General features: G+C 42.1%; 1 long non-coding RNA gene across 1 annotated transcript; it reads left to right on the forward strand.

Annotated features, from left to right (window-relative positions):
- Nucleotides 1-32: 32 nt before the first annotated feature.
- LOC123000802 (uncharacterized) lies at nt 33-20858 on the forward strand. Its single transcript, XR_006409059.3, has 6 exons — nt 33-159; nt 2508-2720; nt 3704-3861; nt 4122-4264; nt 16091-16196; nt 20139-20858. It is a non-coding gene; the product is annotated as an uncharacterized LOC123000802 (long non-coding RNA).
- The last annotated feature ends 376 nt before the right edge of the window (nt 20859-21234 follow it).

The raw sequence follows: 21234 nt of genomic DNA on the forward strand, positions 1-21234 counted from the left end.
CGCGGCTGTGCGTGGTCTGCGTGCAGGCGCGCGGGCAGAGTGTGTGGGGCTGGGGGCTGCGGAAGCGGGTGGTTCGCTGCTCTGTACCCGGCGGAGCGGACAGCCGTGCGCCCGCCGCGCCTCATCTTCCCTGGAGCGTCCTCTCAGTGACCCCGGAAGGTGGGTGGCATAGGGAAGCGAGCTCTGGACTTTACTAGCCCCTTGGGTGTGCATTCCTGTCGCGTGCCCATCCAGTCACTCACCCATTTTTCCTGGCCCTCCAGCACCCAGCCGTCTCCACCTCCGCTGGCCCGTTCTTTCTTCCTCCGTCTCCCGCTATCCTTACAACTGTTTGTTCAGGGGGCTTGAGGCCAGTTCATCTGCAACAGTCCTCGGCTTATAAACGTCTTTTTTAATGACTAACCACACAGAATAGGCAGCTTTTCCTTTTGCCAAGTAAGGATATTTAAAAACATATAAAACTGCCGTCTGTTAATTAATCCTTTAGAGAAATATACGTGAGCACCTACCCTAGCAGGCCCTGGAGATACAGTGGCGAACTCTCATTGCGTGGCGCTTCCCTTCTAGTGTGTGTGGGGAAAGAGAAATGGCGCTAAACCAAGAAAAGAGACAATGTCTAAAATTTAACCAGGAAGGCAGGTTTCTTTTCTTTTTTTTTTAATAATATTTTTTATTATATTATGTTAGTCCCCATACAGTACATCCCTAGTTTTTGATGTAAAGTTCCATGATTCATTACTTGCGTATAACACCCAGTGCACCATGCAATACGTGCCCTCCTTAATATCCATCACCAGCCTATCCCATTCCCCCACCCTCATCCCCTCTGAAGCCCTCAGTTTGTTTCCCAGAGTCCATAGTCTCTCATGGTTCATTCAAGGAAGGCAGGTTTCTTTCTGCAGATCTGAGAAGAGACCTTTGAGTTGAGTCCTGGAAGACAGCTTTGGGGATAGCTGAGAGAATGTTCCTGAAAGAGAAGCTAGGTAATGCAGAAAGCTGAGACAAAAAGTTTCAGGGGAATGAGTGGGGATGGGATGAGGCTGAGAGGTGGAGCAGGCAGGTGGTGTAGGGTCTCCACAGTGAAGAGTTGTTTTCATTCTGAAAGTAGTGGGAAACCATTGAAGGGTTTTGAGCAAGAGAGCGAGTTGCTCTGATTTACGGTTTTATTATTTATTTATTTGGGGGGGGGCAGGGGAGGTGCAGAGGGAGAGGGAGAGAATCTTAAGCAGGCTTCACACCCAGCATGAAGCCCGGAAGGGCTTGATCTCATGACCCTGAGATCATGACCTGAGCCAAAATCAAGAGTCGACAGTTAACTGACTGAGCCACCCAGGCACCCCTGATTCATGGTTTGAAAAAACCACTCTGGCTTTTGTGTAGAGGGTGAATGACAAGGAGCCAAGGGTAGAGGCAGGAGATAAATTAGGAAGTTGCCAAAGCAACCTGAGTAAGGGGAGATAGTGGCTCAGTTGTTGGTGATAAGTGGGTGGATCCGGGTTGTGGTTGGAGGAAGAACTTAATGGATGGATTGGGTGTGAGGGAGTGAGGGTGGTGGAGGCAACCACTTACTGAAGTGGGAAGACTGGAGGAAACGGGGTGTGGGGAAAAGTGGAGAGTTCCATTTTGGACATGCTAAATTTGAGGTGGCTATGATTTATCCAAGTGTAGACATCCAGTTGCAAAGGGATAGATGAATGAGTCGGGGCGGGGCACGATGTTGCTCTGTGGGAATAAAGGTACTCACCTAAGGAGGGAAGAAGTTAGAATGCCGAGGAATACCTTGGGCAGAGCCCCAGAGAAAGCTAACCTTTAGAGCTAACTCTGAAAGGATTAAGACGTGGTGAGGGAGGTAGGAGGAAACCCAGGAGGGTGAAAACACCAGGTCTGCCTGCCAGACGTCATCCTGCAGAAGCACTGTGGGCCAAATCCTAGGGCTTCCAACAAATATTTATGTGAGCAGCACCCTGTTCTGAGCCTGGGACAGCTGTGACCATCCAGGAGGCCTGGCGAACAAGTAGACACAGGATGGCTAGTGAGGTGGCAAAGTGCTGCCTCTCTCAGGCCTTCCCTCTGGGCCCCTGGAACCCTCTTTTTGAATAGACCAATGCCCTTACCACCTCACCTTTTTGTTTCCCTTGATTTTGTTTCGTTTTGTATCTACCTTGATCCACTACTTATTGGTTTGCTGTTGGGGGTGGGGGGACAAATGACTCCTTTTTTTTTTAATTTAAGATTTTATTTATTTTTTTAATTTAAGATTTTATTTATTTATTTGACAGAGAGAGAGAGAGTGCGTGCACACAAGCAGAGAGAGCTGCAGAGGGAGAGGGAGAAGCAGGCTTCCCACTGAGCAGGAAGCCCGACACAGGTCTTGATCCCAGGACTCTGGGATCATGACCTGAGCTGAAGGCAGACACTTAACTGACTGAGCCAACCAGGCGCCCCATTGTTTTCTCTTTTTTAACAGTGCTTCACCCTTTGCTTTCTCTTCTCTTCTCCCTTCACAGACTCCTTCACTCTGAACACCGAGTCCATGGAGGGCAGGGTCTCTGAGAGTCATCTGTAAATGCTCCCCATTCTGCGCTCAGTCAGGATTTGCTGCACGGAAAGATGGACAGATACATATTGCTTTTTTAGTCTCTTTAGGATGCTTTGTGGAACAAGGAGGACCTGGATATATTTTGTGGGAGGCTGTGAAGGAAAGTCTTTCCAAAGTCCAGGTAATGCCTTAACTTCTCCACAAATGGTTTATGGCAGATTGGCTTTTCTAAAAAAGGTCACAACAATATTTCCAGTCCTACATACTCTTCCAGATCCTTGCCACTGCCCCATCAAGATGGAGAGTCTCTGTCCCTATGCTGGAAGCCTGGGCAGGCCTTTAGGATTGCCTGGACAAAAAGATTCAGGGCTGGCTACATAATTTTTTAAATTATGGGGCCCAGTGCAAAATAAAAATGTGGGGTCCTTTGTGTAAATATTAGGAATTCAAGATGGTGACAGCAGAGTGTTAAACCAAGTATAGGGCTGTTCTAAGCGTGGGGTCCTGGGTGACTGCAGAGGTCATATCCTGTGAAGCTAGCCCTGAATAGAATGTGGTTACAAAATGGCTTCTAGGGCCTGTCATAAAAGACCATGCAGCTTCCCGCTGGCTCTCTGAGAATGCTCCCTCTTGGACCCCAGTCACAGTAATGTGAGGAATCCCAGGCTACATGAAAAAGCCACGTGTGGGTGTTCTGGCTGTTAGCCCCAGTTGAGGTCCCAGCTCACAGCCGATGTCAGCTGCCAGAGGTTGGTGAATGAACGCTCAGTGATTCCAACCCTAGCCTTTGAATCACCTCCAGCCTTTGGATTTCCTGCTCAGGAAGGAAATCCTTCACTCTTGTGAAGGAGAGACAAGCCATCTCCACTGGGCCTTTCCAAATTCCTGACCCACAGAATCCATGAGCATAGTAAATGGTTGTCTTATGCCTCTAAATTGGCAGGGGTGGGGAGTGGGGGGTGGGGATTGGATTTGTTACTCAGCAAAAGATAACTATTGTACCTTCCATGACTCTAGCTCATCTTGGCCCCTCCTTTTTCTGAGTAGGGAAATTTTTTGAATTGCAAAATTTATTGCAGTTTTGGTTCAAAACATGCAATTTATCTGTTGGTCCCAATATTTGAAAAATTTACATTTATTTATATTGTCTCTCTCTCTCTCTAGCCTGTCAACTCCCTGGTTGATGTTTTTGCCATCATGCATAACACATAGAAGGAGCTCGATAACTAACCGTTGGATAAATAACATTCGTTTTTGTAGATGAATCTGTGTTCTGAGAAGGATGACAGGGATCTTACATCTTCCATCACATCTTGCATAAGGTACGAGATGACATAAGATGCATTAAAAATAAAACAGTTTTCAAATATGTTTAATTTTTGATGAATCAATCAACTACACAAGTAAGGGAGGAGTAAATAAGGTAGCTGAGTTAGAGCCCAGTGAAAATTTGATGGATTTATCTAATTTTAGTTTAGTGTATGTTGTTATCATTTTTGTAGAAAAGATTAGGAACCAATGCTCCGACCTCTCTGTTGCCTTGGTTAGAAGTGTAAAATCTGGTTATTCCACCTTCTTCCAGGAACTCTTGAACAGACATTACACATATGGTAGAAGGTTAGAAGGCAGGAGCCCTTTTCTGAGGAAACCCCCGAATGTTCAACCAAAGCAAGGAACACCAGTAGCAGATGCCATTGGTGTGTTAAGGAGAAATTTTCCGAAAAGGTAAGCTCACCACTCTCTTTAAGCTATAAAACGGACACATGCTAAACATTTTATTGAACTCAGTAATCACTGAGGGAATCAGGCAGGTGTTATAGCTGGTTCAAAAGAAAATCTGAAGAATATACCCAGGACATGTCAGGAATAATGACATGAGTATACAAAGGAGACAAAACTGATTGCTTGCAACGAGGGAGAGGAAAATCAGTTGAACCTTTACCAGACAAGATAGAAATTGCATGTCTATAGGCAAAACTTTTTTTTTTTTTTTTTTGCATGGCCATCGATTACAATTTAGAGTTGTAAAATAATGTAGTTTTCTGCGGAAGCCCAAATGGAAGGGCATTGCTGTCACTTAAACTGGGAAAGCGGGATGCCAAACCATCTTAGAGATTTGTGGGTTTGGGAGAACGTAGCGAGAGGCAAGCCCTGAGGAGAAATAGTATACACTGCCTCTTCGGACTTAGCAGGCCCAGTGAAGCCTGTGCATCTGCATTTTCTAATAGTTCTGTGAGGCATCCTGTTTGAGAACTAATCTATTAATATAAATTAGCACTCAATTTTCCATCCCAAAGGAGAGCCTAATGTGAGACTAATCCAAATACTCACCTAATTTTTTTTTCTTAAAAAATAAACATTTCTGTTGGTTTTGGGTACATTCTGGCTTTTGGGGGCAGAGGGTTTACTTTCCCAGTTCTGTTCTTAACTCTGAGTGGTTTCATCCAGCCATCCCTGTCAGGGACACAGTCCTTCAGGTGTGTAGATCAAAGTGTAATACCTGCATATTCCCTGCATGATCTCCTGGCTCCCTCTTCCTCTGAGCATATCCTGTGCTGGTCGCCAGACTCCAGGCTTAAGCTCAGGTGGTAGAGGGGACTTGTGACCAGGTTAAGTCTGCAGCAAGGGCAGAGCTGGCCAGCAGGGGGCAGCACAGGCTCAGGCTGGGGCATCTGCGCCATCTCCTCTTCTCAGCCAGAGCGGTTCCCCCCCACCCCTCACCTGGGCCTGGGTGACTGTTTCTTTCATCACTGTGTGAAGCACACAGTTCGGCTCACTTTAATGTTCCCTGAACTTTGCATAGTATGTAAGTGACTTTAGGAAGTTTCTCAACTTCTCTATGCCCAAGTGTCCTTGTTTGCAGAATAGGGATGATTGTACGCATCTCCTAGGACTAAATCAAGTAAATATGTGTAAAACACTTTGAAGCAGTGGTTGGTTATATTAATACTATAAAAGGATTAGCTGTTATTACTGTCACTGTTACTGTTTATCAGGCACTGTGGACTCCTAAGGGAGACCTTTTCTTTTCTAAGATTTATTTTTTTATTTGAGAGAGTGAGAGAGAGAGAGCGCTCTCGAGCAGGGAGAAGGGCAGAGGGAAAGAATTCCAAGCAGACCCACCCACTGAGCGTGGAGCCCTGCCCAGGGCTTGATCTCACCACCCTGAGACCATGACCTGAGCTGAAATCAAGAGTTGGTCCTTTAACCGGCAGAGCCACCCAGGTGCCCCGGGACTGTCTTTGAAGGCGCACAGCTCTAAGAGGCAGAGGGAAATACTGTATGCTATTGCAAAGGAAAAGCTGTGCATGGGTGTACATGGGGTAAGGAGGGAGGCAGAAGCAACCAAAAAACAGCTTCCCAGAGGAAGGAGTGCTTTTAGGAATAAATAAGACAAAAGGATTTGGGGCTTGGGGAGCAAAGGCAGGGGACAGCATTCCAAACAAAGTGGGGGCAGCAAATAGAAAGCAGGCAGGTTTGGGAAGCTTCAGATTCCAGTCCTTCCTCTTGGACCAGCACTAAGAACAAGGGAGGAAGTAAAGGGAAGAGAGACAGAGATGGGCAGGGAGCAGATCATGACCAGCCTTGAAAGTCAGCCATATGGACTTGGACTTCCTGCTGCGGGTCTGTGGGCTCCAAGCAAGGGCATACACCCTCTGCTGCAGGGTAGGAAAACATTCGCACTTAAATGTGTACGTGTTATCTTTCTGGGCATTTCTTTCTCTACCTGGTTTATAATATAAGTAACATGTTAGTACAGTGGTGTACAGATATAATTTATAAATAAGTTTATACATAAATTTATAAAAATATAAATTAGTAGACTTAAAAATAAATAAATTTATAAATAAATAAATTTACAAATAAATACAGTTGGCCCTTGAGTGATGTGGGGGTTAGGAATACCAAGCCCCTGCCCAGTTGAAAATCTGCATATAACTTTTGACTCCCCCAGCACTTAACTACTAACAGCCTACTGTTGACTGGAAGCCTTAATGGTAACATAAGGGTCAACTCATGTTTTGTTTGTTATGCATATTGCATTCTGTATTCTTACAGTAAAGTAAGCTAGAGAAAAGAAACTGTTATTAAGGAAGTCATAAGGAAGAGAAAATACATTTGCAGTAAGGTACTGTATTTATTGAAAAAGTCCACATGTAAGTGGACCTGCACAGTTCAGACCCATGTTCAAGGGTCAGTCATATTTGTATATTGGGGTGCGTGCTAGGTTTATGACTACAGGTCATGCAGAGCCACCAGAGATGGCTTTTAATCCTGGAAACGATAGAAATAACATTGCAGAATGTTTTGGAAGGAGACCTGGCTCAAGTTGAGGCCTTGGCACTGGGGGCGACAAGGCGTGGACTTGAGGGATAGTAAGGAGGTATTTAGTTCCATTGACCAAGAAGGAGCGGTGATCTGTAAATGGCCAGGTGGCTGAGAGCATGGGGAATGTCGAATGCTCAACGAAAAACAAACACTCAAAGAACATCAGGTCCCAATGACTATCAGATATTAGTGCTATAATTTTTTTACTACACTTTTTATTACAGAGAAGTAATTAATCCAAGATTGGAAACTATCAGTTGTCTGGACTGTAAACGTGACCTTAACTAGATACATGAGAGGATGATGATTCCTCCTTGCTAGGAAGGAGCCAGACCATACCCTTGGGTGAGAAGAGTAGGAGGCAGGACCATTGCAGGGAGGAAGGGGAGACTATTTTTCTAGAAGGAAGAGACTTAAGCATATCTGTAGGCTCCAGAGAGAGGGGATTCATAAAGGGTTGAAAAAGAGAAACAGCCTCTCCAGCAGCCTCCCCAGAGCCTGCTCCTCTGGCAGTATCACTCCACGTCCCCTCACCAAAGAAACCTCTTCTCTTCTCGAAGTGCTCGTTTAAAATGGTTAAAAACCATAACTTTGGGGCGCCTGGGTGGCTCAGTCGTTAAGCATCTGCCTTCGGCTCAGGGCGTGATCCCAGAGTCCTGGGATTGAGCCCCGCATCGGGCTCCCTGCTCAGCGGGAAGTCTGCTTCTTCCTCTCCCACTCCCCCTGCTTGTGTTCCCTCTCTCACTGGCTGTCTCTCTCTCTGTCAAATAAATAAAATCTTTAAGAAAAATAAATAACTTTTTTTTAAGTTTAATCTTTATTTATTTAATTTTTAAAAGATTATTTATTTATTTGAGAGAGAACGAGAGAGATCACCCTTACGTTTTATTTTTAAGTAATCTCTACACCCTGGGTGGGGCTTGAACCTGTATCCCTGAGATCAAGAGTTGCAGGCTCCACTGATGGAGCCAGCCAGGTGCCCCTAACAAGCATGACTCTTACACAAATTATGAAGTGTGTGTCAAAGATTTATTTAGCCCTTTTTAAATTTATTTAGCTTTCTTTGTTTGGATTGTTTATTACTAATGACAGAACAGCAGTATGAGAAAACTGGTTCAGAGGTCTATGGGAGAGACCAAAGTATTTCCAGCCAATGATAGACAACACACCAAAAGAAGATGGTCACGTCAGCTCGCAAACTGGCTAATGTGTTGCAGGTCAGATAAGCAATAGCCCCGGTTTGCCCAGGACAGTCCTGGTTTTAGCACTAAAAGTTCTTTGTCCTGGGAAGTCCCTCCATCCCCGGGCAAATGGGAACAGTTGGTCCACCAACCTACCGGACCATAAGCTATAAACTTTGAAGTTATTCTTTCTCCTAGACAGGAAATCCCTTCAATCTTTCGTTTCCAAAGAGCATTTGCAATCGACCAATTGGAAAGAGCATCCAGGTTTACAGAACCTGAGCCCAGATCAAGAGCCAGTGATAAGTCAAACAAAAGGACACTACCCTTAGAGAATCAGTACTTTTGGGGTGGGCCTGCCCCACAATGCTTCTTAGAACATTGAAGACACACAGTTATCTCTTGCCTCATTTCCAAGTGTTGAATAATTTTTTTTAATACGCTACAATATAGAACAAAAAATAGTTTCCATACGTCATCCACAAGCACCCATTTCTCTAGAGGAAAGGAAATTATCAAGGGCAGGCTAAGTCCTCAGAGACTAGGGGATGTAGGTGTAAGCTGTCCACCTGCATAATTAAGAATCACCCGTCCTACAGTAGCCACCATTTCAAAAGGTTGCGAAAGGTTTAGAACTCCACGCTACCCCCCCTTTGCCAAAAAAAAAAAAAAAAGAGGTTTAGAGCCCAGGCAGGATAGAGTTCAGGCTCCAGGGACTAGGCCCACCCAGATAACCCAGGATAATTTCTCTATTTTAAGATTCGTAATCCTATCTGCAAAGTTGTTTTTGCTACATGAGGCGACATAGTCACAGTTTCCAGGGAGTAGGATGTGGACATCTTGGAGGGGGGCACTGTGGGACAGAGATTCAGGAGTGCTTTCGCTGGGTGGTTTGTGAGTCTCCCTTGAGGTTACACCCAAGAGTTTGGTTCGGGCTACAGTTATCTAGGCTTTGATGGTGCCGGGGGTCTGCTCCAAAGGTTATCCACTCACATCGTGGAGAGGTTAACGCTGCTGCCGCTGTTGGGGGAGTCCTCAGTTCCTCTTCAGTGGGACTGTCCATAGGACTGCTTGGGTATCAAGACATGGCAGCTGGCTTTTCCCAGAGCAAGAGATCCAAGAGACCAAAGTGGAAGCTACAATGTTTTTTTTTGTGTTTTTTTTTTTTACCTCTGCCTTGGAAGTCACATGCTATTACCTCGTCAGTGGAATCTTCAGTCACGCAGATCAGCCCTTATTGCATGTGGAAGGACCATGCGAAGGCATGACCACCAGAAGAGAAGGATCACTAGGGCCATTGTGAAGGCTGACTATCCCCGATGGTTGTTATCACTAGTCTTTTTTTTTTTAAAGATTTTATTTATTTATTTGAGAGAGAGAGGGAGCACAAGCAGGGGGAGTGGCAGGCAGAGGGAGAAGCAGGTTCCCCGCCGAACAGGGAGCCTGATGCAGGGCTTGATCCCAGGACCCTGGGATCACAACCTGAACCAAGGGCAGATGCTCAACTGACCGAGCCACCCAGGTGCCCCATCACTAATCTTTTGATGTATGGTATCCTTAAGAATTTTCTCAGATTGCGGAAACATTTTCAAAGCATTCTTTGTTTTAAGGAAAAGTCTGTAAATGCTTGTGTATGTATTAATTGTAAAAGTAATGTAACATCTTAAAAAACAATCTCTCTCATAATTACAAACTACTTTCATTTTTGCATATTCTATTAAAACTTTGTTATATATATATATATTTACATATTTTAATACTGTTGTAAATATAACACATACCATTTCACAGTATGATGAGGAGATTAAGTGTTTGGTCTGTGGAGCCAAATTGCCTGGGTTCAAAGCCTGATTCCACCACTTACTAGCTATGTGACCTTGAGAAAATAACGTTGCTAAGCCTCAGTTTCCTTATTTGCAACATGAGGGTACTAATACCTCATAAGAGTGTTGTAAGGATTGAATGAGTTTATAACAACCTGAGACATAGAAAATGCCAAGTGAGAGTTTGCTGTTGTTACCATTTTCTTAGCATTATGTCCTAAAACACTGTTAGATCTTTCCGGGGAGGAATAAAAAAGATATATGGAAGTCCTAACGTCTGGTACCTCAGACTGTGACCTTATTTGGAGGTGAAGTCTTTACAGAGGTAATCAAGTTAAATGATGTCATTAGAGTGGGCCCCTAATCCAATATGACTGGTGTCCTTATAAAAAAAGCGACATTTGAAGACAGAGATAGACATGTATAGAGGGAAGACAGTGTGAAGAGACAGGGAGAGGACAGCCATTGGCAAGCCCAGGAGAGGAGCCTGGAGCAGACTCTTCCCTCACAGCCCTTAGAAGGAGCCAATCCTACTAACACTGTGATCTTGGACTTATAGCTTCCAGAAATGTGAGACAATACATTTCTGTTGTTTAAACCACCCAGTTTGGGGCACTTTGTTATAGCAGCACTAGCAAACTAATACAGACACTTTTCTATGATGGGATATATACCTTTACAGTTGTGATTTACTAGTTATTATACTGTGCATTCATTAAATGACTGATGTTATCTCAGTTTATTTAGCTGTTCCCCAATCGTGGCACTTAGGATGTTTTCAGTGTTACAATATTATAGCTAGTGATGAAATAATTTACTTTTTTAGGATAAATTCTTGGGAGTGGGATTTCTGGGGTCAGGGAATATGGATATTTTTGTATCTTGATGTGTCTTACCACTTTGTTCTCTCGAAGGGCCATTCTGGTGGTCCATGACTGAAACATGGCCCTAGCAAACCAAAGTCCTGGGTAATTATCTGTCTCTGTTCTGGGCCGCTCTAGGGCTTCGTGCACTTGGTAGTGCCCTGGGCCCTCTGAGCATCCTTGTTCCCACTGTAGTGTTCAGTGAAAAAGTCTGTGGGGAGCTAGCAAACACTAGCAGTTCTCAGAATCTTAGGACATCAGTAATAACACATGTGCAATGACCAAAAACAGGTGCCTTCAATCTTTTCATCTCACTAAATTCCAGCATGTTGCCTTCAGAGGTGACTCAGAGAGAACCCACTGGCCTGCCCAGGAACAGCACCTGCCTCAGCTGATAAGTGTGGGCCCTTTGGCTTTCTGCACACTGACGTCAGCAGAATGCCCTGTCCTGTTCTTAGCGCCACCTTGACCAGTAGCACCCAGGTGTGGGTGATTCCCAGCTCGGGTTTCACAATGTCCCTGGGAAGGCAGTTGAGTACAAGAGGCAGCCTGGGACCAGGGAGGGTGGAGCTCTGACTTCAAGAGCCAGTTTCCAGTAAAATCTGGACACAGACAAAGGGTGTTGCTCATCACCTTTTGACTTCTCCATTTAGCATCATTTCCTTCTTTGGGGGCACATGTTACCCCCCCTCCCCTTATATCACCTTCTCCCAAAAATCTGCTCACAGTAAACTTTTACACAGAGGAACAAATGATCTGTGCCTAATAATATCACTCACCCCTCCCCAAAGTGGAAGCCCCACAGGAGTGTTGTTTTTTCACTGCTGTGACCATGCCTGGCATATAGTAAGTGCTCAATAAACATTTGTTCACTAGAGGAATAAACTTCATTTTTTGAAGTCAATATTATTGGAGCACCCGAGTGGCTCAGTTGATTAAGCGTCTGCCTTTGGCTCAGGTCATGATTCTGGGGTCCTGGGATCGAGCCCCATGTTGGGCTTCCTGCTCAGTGGGGAACCTGCTTCTCCCTCTGCCTCTGCTGCTCCCCCTGCTTGGGCTCTCTCTCTGTCAAATAAAGAAATAAAATCTTTAAAAATAAATAAATAAAGTCAATATGATTATTTTGGATTATTAGCAGCACTTGCTATACCAGATATGTTTGGAATAGAGAAAAATGCAGAGAAGAAGTTAAAATCACCCATAAAAAAAATCGCCACAAATCTATAACCCCTTATTCCAAATAGCGTTTATGTTTTATATTTTTTTCCAGTAACTTTGACATCCAAATTTATATACTTGCTATTGTGAAAGCGCTTTAAAATAGTGTAAGGTGGTATTAAAAAAATAATAATTGGTAATCTCCCAAAAATGGTCATTTGGGTGGTCCTAAGTATTCTCTCCTCCATCCATTTCTGTGCCCAGTGGCCATCTGCTTTTATTTATATTCTTGACAAAGGGGATAAAATTATCTTAGGGTATGATAAAAGTTGCAAGACCTAATTAATTTTTAAAAGTAAGTCCATGTTTGGCAGTTCCTTTGGGCTGGGGCTGGGGGAGATGGAAGCTGCAGGGAGGTGGAGAGTAACGGGCAGTGTCACAAAATCAAATAAACAACTGTAACATGTTGGGTGTTGCAACTCCAAAAAGGCTGGAAATGGTCACCACCTGAAGGCAATGGTCCTGTGACACCATGTGTGTTGAGGGCAACTCTTCTTGCAAACCAGTCCCAGGGACCCTGCCCCTTGTGTACTAGGCCTCTTCATTCCTCTCAAAAGGTCTCTCTTTTGAGATGATGGCTTGTTTCAAATCCAACGTCTAATTTAAAACTTTATTGTTTTAAGTCTTCCCACGGCAATGCTATTTTGAGAACAACAGGACCAGAAGAGAAGCTTTGGTATCATCTATAAGATCTTCCTTATTTGCCCAGTTTGCTCAAGGTCAACAGGTTGTCAACAGCCTAAGACTGGAACCCAAATTCTGTTCTATCTTTCCATTTTGTCACACCAGCACTCCTATCTGCTCCATGTTCTGGGTTGAATTATGTTCCCTCAAAGTTCATATGTTGAAGTCCTAACTCCCCAGTACCACAGAATGTGACTTTATTTGGAAATAGAGTCGTTGCAGATGTAATTAGTTGCTGAAGTCAGTTGGGCCTCTGATTCAATATGACTCACATTCTTATTAAAAGGGGAATTTTGGACATGGGCAGGTGCACAGGGAGAGTCACATATTAAGATGAAGGCAGAGAGCAAGGAGATGCACTGTAAGTCAAGGGATGCCAAAGATTGCCAGTAAACCACCCTGAGCTGGGGAGACACATGAAACAGATTCTCCCACCTAGCCCTCAGAGGGAACCAACCCTGTGGACACCTTGATTTTGGACTTCTGGCCTCTGGAACTCTGAGACAATACATTTCTGTTGTTTAAGCTACCCAGTTTTGGGTACTTTGTACCACGGCCCTAGTAAACTAGTTTGCTCCCCCTAGTATGACCTCGAGAAGTCACAGAATCTGGGGAAATTAATGCTCTCCATAGGGCTTAGAGTCTCTTTGGTGATTCTGGCTTCCTTTTTCCTCACTTCCATAAGTGGTAGTACTCAGGCAGAGGTAAAGCTTTCCAAGTGTATGTCAATAGTTTGGATTATTAAAGTCACGAATATGCAGGTTAAGGTAAAATACGAAAATACGTGACAAATTTGATGCATAGAGTATGCCATCAGATTATATCTATGCAAATTATACCTGTATATTCAAGGGACCTTATGCAAATTGTATTTATTGTTTGTATGCATATGGATATATACACACAGAGATTGTATTTATGCTTATGTACAAAGAAGAAGATTAGGAATATAATAGACATCTGTAAACTACTTCATCCAACCAATGTGCAGGGTGCATGTTCCTCTCATGCTCACATGGAACATTCACCAAGAGAGATCAATCTAAAACCATTTATCTGAATTTCTACTCTAGAATAAACTAGGAATGGAAGAGCAAATCTAAAGTAAGCAGAAGAAAAGAAATAATAAAAATTAGAGCAGAAATCAATGAAATAGGGGCACCTGGGTGGCTCAGTTGGTTAAGCATCTGCCTTTGGCTCAGGTCATGGTCCTGGAGCCCCAGGATCGAACCCCGTGTTGTGCTCCCTACTCAGTGGGAAGCCTCCTTCTCTCTCTTTCCCCCTCTGCCTCTCTCCCTGCTCATGCTCACTCTCTCTCACTTACTCTCTCTCAAATAAATAAATAAATATTTTTTAAAAAGAATTCAATGAAATATAAAACAGGAGAGAATAGAGAAAATCCACAAAACTGAAAGCTGGTTCTTTGAAAAGATTGATCTAACTCTGGCCAGGATAATTAAGAAAAAAGGTGACACAAATTACTACTATCAGGAATTCAAGATGGGATATCATTGCATATTCCATGGATGTTAAAAAGGTAATAAAGGACTACTATGAGCAAATCTCTGTTCACAAATTTGATAACCTAGGTGAAATGGACCAATTCCTTGAAAGACACAATCTGCCAAGACTCACACAATAAGAGATAGATGATCTTAATGGGCCTATAGCTCCTGAAGACATTGACTCAACAGTATATAACCTTCCGAAACAGAAAGTACCAAGCCCACATCGGTTCACTGGTGAATTCTACCAAATATTTAAGGAAGTAAAGTACATCAGTTCTCTATAATCTCTCTCAGAACATATAGCCAGAGGGTCTACTTCCTAACCCATTCTGTGAGTCCAGCATTACTTTAATACCAAAACCTGCCAAACTACAGACCAATATTTCTCATGAACCCAGATGTAGAAATTCTGAACAAAATATTAGCCAATTGAATCCAACAATGTATAAAAAGAATTATACACCATGACCAAATGGGATTTATCTCAGGTATGCAAGGCTGGTTCAACATTTGAAAATTAATTAATGTAATCTATCACATCAACAGGTTAATGAAGAAAAGCCACATGATCATATCCATAGGTGCAGAAAAACAATTTGATAAACTCCTGCACCCATTCATTATAAAAACTCTCGGTAAACCTGGAATAGAGGGGAGCTTTCTCAACTTGATGAAGAGTATCTCTAAAATAATGTATAGCTCACATCATACTTAATGGTGAGAAACTCAAGCTTTCCCACACAAGTGGAAACAAGGCAAGGATGTTCCCTCTCATCCCTGCTTTTCAATGTCATATTTGGAATTCTAGCTAATGCAATAAGACAAGGAAAGGAAATAAAAGGTATACAGATGTGGAAGAAAGAAAGAAAACTGTCTTTGTTAACATGACATGATCATTTACATAGAAAAAAAAAAATCAACCCAAAAAGCTCCTGGAACAAATAAGCAATTATGGGAAGGTTTCAAGATACAGGGTTAAGACATGGTTATCAACCACTTTCCTCTATATACCAGCAATGAGCAAGTGAAATTTGAAATTAAAAAACATAATACCATTTATATTAGTACTGCAAAAAAAAATGAAATAGGCATTAATCTACAAAATAGGTACAAGATATATATAAGGGAAACTACAAAACTTAGATGAAAAATATCAAAGAAATGGAGAGAGATTTCATGTTCATGGATAGGAAGAGTCAATAGTGTCAGATTATCATTTCTTCCCAAGTTGATCTGCAGATTCAGTATGACCCCAAACAAAGTTGGAGAAATAGCTTGAGTATCATTAGAGGTCCCCAAGCTTTCAGGAGGGAGGCTCTATTAACTGTCATGTTACCAAAATGCACATGACATCTACATTAACACATCTGATAAAGTGAGTTTTTTTTTAAGATTTTTATTTTTAAATAATCTCCTGGATTTGAATCCCAGATCAACCACCTGATAGATTTGTAAACTTGAGCAAGATATTTAATCTTTCTGGACCTAAGTTTCCTTCAATGACATGAAAAGTTTTTCTCCGTTGTAAGTGAGCCTAAGAACAGAACTGAACTCATAGGGTAGTTGTAAGAATTAAATGAGTTAATACGTATGAATCACCTAGAATTCAGACCGACACATAAGTTCTACGTAGGGGCACCTTGGTGGCTCAGTCGGTTGAGCATCTGACTCTTGATTTTGGCTCAGGTCGTGATTTAAGGGTTGTGAGATGGAGCCCCATGTTGGGGCAGAACGTGCTTGGGATTCCCTCTCTCCCTCTCCCTCTGCCCCTCCCCCCACTCTCTCGCTCTCTAAAATAAATAATTAAATCTTTAAAAAAAAGTTCTATGTAAGTGTTAGTTTTGTTTCTCTTGTATACCTCTGCACCTGAATCCTCCCATATTTTGCACAGGAGGGAGAGCACAACCATGAAAAAAATAATCTTTTTTTTGTTTTGTTTTAAAAGAGAGGGAACAATCATTGATAGACATGACTTGAAGATGCATGGAGTGGGACAATTGGAAGCTCTACTGGTGTGCTGCAGTCTTCTTCTGACCCGTCATTGTCCCCAGGTGAGAACTGTCATTCAGTGCTAACAAGCCAAAATATAGGAGTTTGCCCAAATTGCCGTTATTATTATTATTATTTTAAAAAATATTTATTTGAGAGAGAAACAGCACGACAGAGATAGTGAGAGAACATGAACAGGGTGGAGAGGCAGGCTCCCTGCTGAGCGGGGAGCCAGACATGGAGGTCGATCCCAGGACCCTGGGATCATGACATGAGGCAAAGGCAGACGCTTCACTGACGGAGCCCCCCAGGCGCCCTGTCATTTTAGTAGTTAGGATGCATGCTGTGATCTGATTTATTTGACACTTGTAAATTATATTTGTTTGATGAGTTTTCAAAAATTAAGATGTGTGAATGAATGTGCTCTTATTTTTAACCCCTTGGAAATAAGCATCGCCTCTTGGTTAAATTGAATGAAGTGTTCCCTTGTGCATGGAGCTAGAACTCTATAAAACAAGTTAAACAAATAGGGCCCTGCCCTCAGAAATGCACAAACATAAAAAGAACTAGAGATATATACACTTACCCAGAGTCTACACTTTGGCAAAAGCACAAGCCAAGAACACATTGATCGTATATTCACAAGACACATAGGCATTGCAGTTAATAATTTTCATGTTAGGGCTCACTGACATCTAAGTGAGAACTTAATCGTAGTTAAAAAAATCTGTAGGGCGATAAAAATCTGTAACTTTTGTAAGCAAATTTATTGGTCGCTTTGATAGATTGGTCATGTATAAAATCTCTTGAGAAAATGCTGATGTATCTTCGTTTGTGTGCTCGTAGCTATTATTTTACTTATTTTTTTAAGAAAGGAGATGGGTTCCTGGGAGACCCCAGAACAGTTAGCATTCATATGCCTTGTAGTTACGGATTATTGATCTGACGTCAGGCAATATTACATCACCATCTCTGCACTCCCTGTGCCCTGGTGTGCACTTAGCAGGATCAATCTCTGGCCACTCTCTTTCTGTTCTTTTCTCTCTAGCTGCATTCCTCGGCAGCCCTACTTTGTTCCCCACTCTGATATACTGGGGCTTTTCTCTGCCTCAGCCACATGATTCTCATTTGGGCGGCCGGGTGTGGGGGAATGGATCTGTTCTGTGGCACACGCAATAAGGTGCAACACTGAAGTCATCGAGCCAGACATTTCTCAATATTTGCTCTGGCAGAGACAGGGAACCAGAGCTGCTCTCGTGTTCTGGGGGACTGAAAATCAGTTTGTAAAGAATGGGGAAGGAATCCACCTGGCCTCGGGTCTGGGGGGCAGGAGGTTTGCAGGGCAGTGAGTCCAGACTTCCTTTGCTCAGCTGCTTGGCAAACTGACTCCTCCTGCAAGTTTCAACACAAGGGTCAACAAAACCTTCTCTGCTCCTCTTGGGGGCATCCTGAATCTTCTACAGGCTTCCATGGTGGCGATCATCTGTCTACGAGTCTTTCTATTTATCTGTCCCCAGTGCCTATCACAGTGCTTGTCACATCAAGGGCACTCAACAAATGTCAGTAGAACAATAGCCAACCAGAGCAGATTGGCTCTGCCTTCCTTTTGTCATTTGATAATTGGCCAGCAAACTGAATGGCCTAATTAACCAGGGGCTAAGGAGGTCACTTTCGTCACAAAAGTTAATGATTTTTATTGTCTTATTGATTTTTTTAACTGTCACTTAAGTACCATGAACACAGGGTAGGATGTTTTAGTGGCTATGAGGCAGGATAGCCTGGTGGGTAAGAATGCTAATGCTAGAGAAGGCTGCCTTGGCCTAAGTTTTGACTCTGCCATTCAGTCGCTGTGTGACCTTTGGCGAGTTCCTTAACCTTTCTGTGCCTGGGTTCTGTGCCTTGTAATAGTACCTGCCTCCTGTTGTTGTGAGAATTCAAGGAGTTAACATTTGTAAAGTATTTAGAACTTGCAAAAGTGCCAAAAATAGAGAGATGCTTGATAAATATTTGTTAATGCATAAAATTTTTATTTTTTAATTTTCAGTTCATTGTTAAAGAAGATATTTAAATAATCTCTTTTTTTCTTTCAGTTGCTTAATTTTATGTTCTGGATAGGCTAGATATTGAAAAGTATTATTGTCTGGGTTATCGCTTATTTAGGATAAATTCCTTTTCTGATAAAATATCCAATGCAGTCAGTGGAGTTAATACAAGTAAAGAGCTTGGAATGGTGCCTGACACAAGTGCTCAGTAAATATTAGCTGGTATTATATTAGTATTCATTTGTTCATTTAACAGATATTCTTTGAGCACTGTATGCTAGAGACCAGAGTTATGTTGAGTGGGAAACAGACAAAAATCCTGCTGTCGTGGAATCATCATTCTAATGAAGCAAATAAACAATAAATAGAACCTGTAAAACGCATACCATGTTTTATAGATTTAAGACACACACTTTTTCATGTGTTAATATCTCAGAAATTGAGACACATCTTACAACTGATGGCATTTTGCAATTGTAATTGCTGGCATTTTTTTCTTTTGTATGTAAAACGATGATACGCGTTTTCATCGATGGAATCTCAGATCTGATCTAATGTGAGAGCATGTTAGATGTAATCAGCGATAAGGAAAAAAATGAGGCAGGGAGGATGACAGAGAACTTGGGAAGGTTTACAACTTACATATGGTATAAGTTTGCAATTTAAATATACCCCTGTATCTTTACATTCACGTATTTTAGTAGTCAAAGGCCAGATTATTTAACAAAATCATCATTTAAAATATTATTAGTGGTAGATACGATGTGGTATCCTGGATGGGCTCTTTGAACAGAAATAAGACATTAGTGGAGAAAGTGGTGAAGTATGAATGAAAACCGTAGTCTAGGTAGGTGCTGAACCAATATTAATATCTTAGTTTCTGTAATTATACTGTGGTTCTATTAACGTTAGTAGAATCTGGGTAAAAAGTATACAGAAAATCTCTGTACTACCTTTACAACTTTTCTGTATATGTAATATTATCCCCAAGGAAAAAGTTATACCAGAACACTGTTATTAGTGTACTTGAAACCACTCTGTTTACCAAGAAATAACTGACTTGTTTGGACACAGTTTCTCTGTAAGATATTTTGCCCAGTAGCCATGCTCATGCATGCAAACAGTTCTGGATTATAGGAACAAAGGGTGCAAAAAACAAGAGCTTCCCGAACCAGAAATAATAATAGCTAATATTTATTGAACATATACGTGTCCAACTTTGTTTAAATTGCTTCATGTATGTTAATTTCCCAGATATCACCACCACCCTATGACATTGGTATTATTCTTCTTCTCATATTTACCAATGAGGAAATTGAGGCACGGGACTAAGTAATTTGCCAGTTTAAGTAGTTAGTTAGGAAGGGGCAGAACTGTGATCCAAATCTGTCTGGGTCAATGGTCTTCAAGTAGAGATGAGTTTGGCTCATTCAAGGACCCAAAAGTCCAGTGTGGTCAAGCGAGGAGTATGAGGGGTGTGTGGTAGGATGTGATGTCCAGGTGATTGGTAGGGGCCAGGGAATGTGGGGACTTATGAAAAGTTTGGATTTTCTTCCAAGTACAATGAGAAGCCATCCAAAGGTTTGGAGGAGGCGTGTAAAGTCTGAGATCTCTCTAGCTGTGGAACGTGGAGAATAGGCATCAGGGGCTAGCAATTCCATGGAGGTTTTTTAGTTACAGTGCCATGGCAGTGAGGACAAGGGTTTTGTATCCTCCAACTCACGTCTGTTCCGTGCTGCCTGCACATGTATTCCAATTAGGAGACTCTCCGTGGTAAAACCATTCCAAGCCCATGTCCTCCTGATATTGGATAGGGTTTTGTTTTTGTTTATTTTCTAGTAAGACTAAATACATTCAATACCCTAGTAAAGGTTTTGATTATAAATATCCAACCGTGTAACAAGCACACAACAGATTTGTAGATTTCTAATATATTAATACAAAGTGCATGACTCCGTACAGCACATCCTGCAGGCAAAGAAGTGGGAGGAGAAAAAGAAGACTGTGGTCGAAGTCTAGTAATAAATAAACACGGAAGTTGAGATGATCCATATTATAGTATATTCGACTACCAGTACTCCAGCCACAATGTGAAAAAAATACGTTTTGTTCACAAAAGACACTTCCACTTTCTGAAAGAAGCTACGAACCACTCTCCAGGTGATACCTGTTTCTGCAAAATTACTTTGAAGGACAAGCTATGGGACCAAGATTTAGTGGCACCCTTCTCAGCACAGGTATTTTTGGTTTGGTTCGTTCGTTCGTTCGTTTGTTTATAGGTAGCCTATTATTCTTCCTTCTTAAAAGATTGAGGCACAATATATAAACAATAAGTTGCACTCTTTTTGATGTAGAGTTCTGCAGTCTTTGTCAAATGCTGAGAGTCGCACAGCCAGGACCACAATCAACATATAGAACAGTTCCTTTATCCTCCAAAATTCCCACGAGCAGCCGTCCTGTCCCCCATTGCCAGCCTCTGGGAAATCCCTGATCTGTTCTCTATCTCTATAATCCTGTCTTTTCCAGAATATCCTGTAAATGAATTCACACTGTATATAGCCTTTTGAGTCTGGCTTCCTTCACTTAGCCTAATGCATTTGAGATTGACTGATGTTGATGTGTGTGTATTGGTAGTAAATTCCCATGTTTTTGCTGAGTAGCCTTCCCCTATGTGAACATACCACAATTTGTTTATTCATTCACGAACTGAAGGATGTTTAGGCTGTTCCCAGTTTTTGACAATTATGAATAAAGTCACTATAAACATTCACATTCAGGTTTTTATGTGAACATAAGTTTGTATTTCTTTTCCTAGTCACAGGATGTCTTTTCTTAGGGTTGTATGTTATGCATATGTGTAATTTTATAAGAAAATTGTTTTCTAATCCAGAGGACTCATTTCGAAAGAGAACATCAGACAAAGGTGTTATCTTTATGGTCGTCTCAAGAAGTGGCCACTGGTGTCACAAAAATAAATAAACTTAGTATAATGAATCATTAAATATTATTTTGCAGGGGCATTAGAGTGCTTTTCTTTTTCCTTTGTTTGTGACTTTTC

This window comes from Ursus arctos, unplaced genomic scaffold (genome assembly GCF_023065955.2).
Source record: "Ursus arctos isolate Adak ecotype North America unplaced genomic scaffold, UrsArc2.0 scaffold_19, whole genome shotgun sequence".
NCBI lineage: Eukaryota > Metazoa > Chordata > Mammalia > Carnivora > Ursidae > Ursus > Ursus arctos.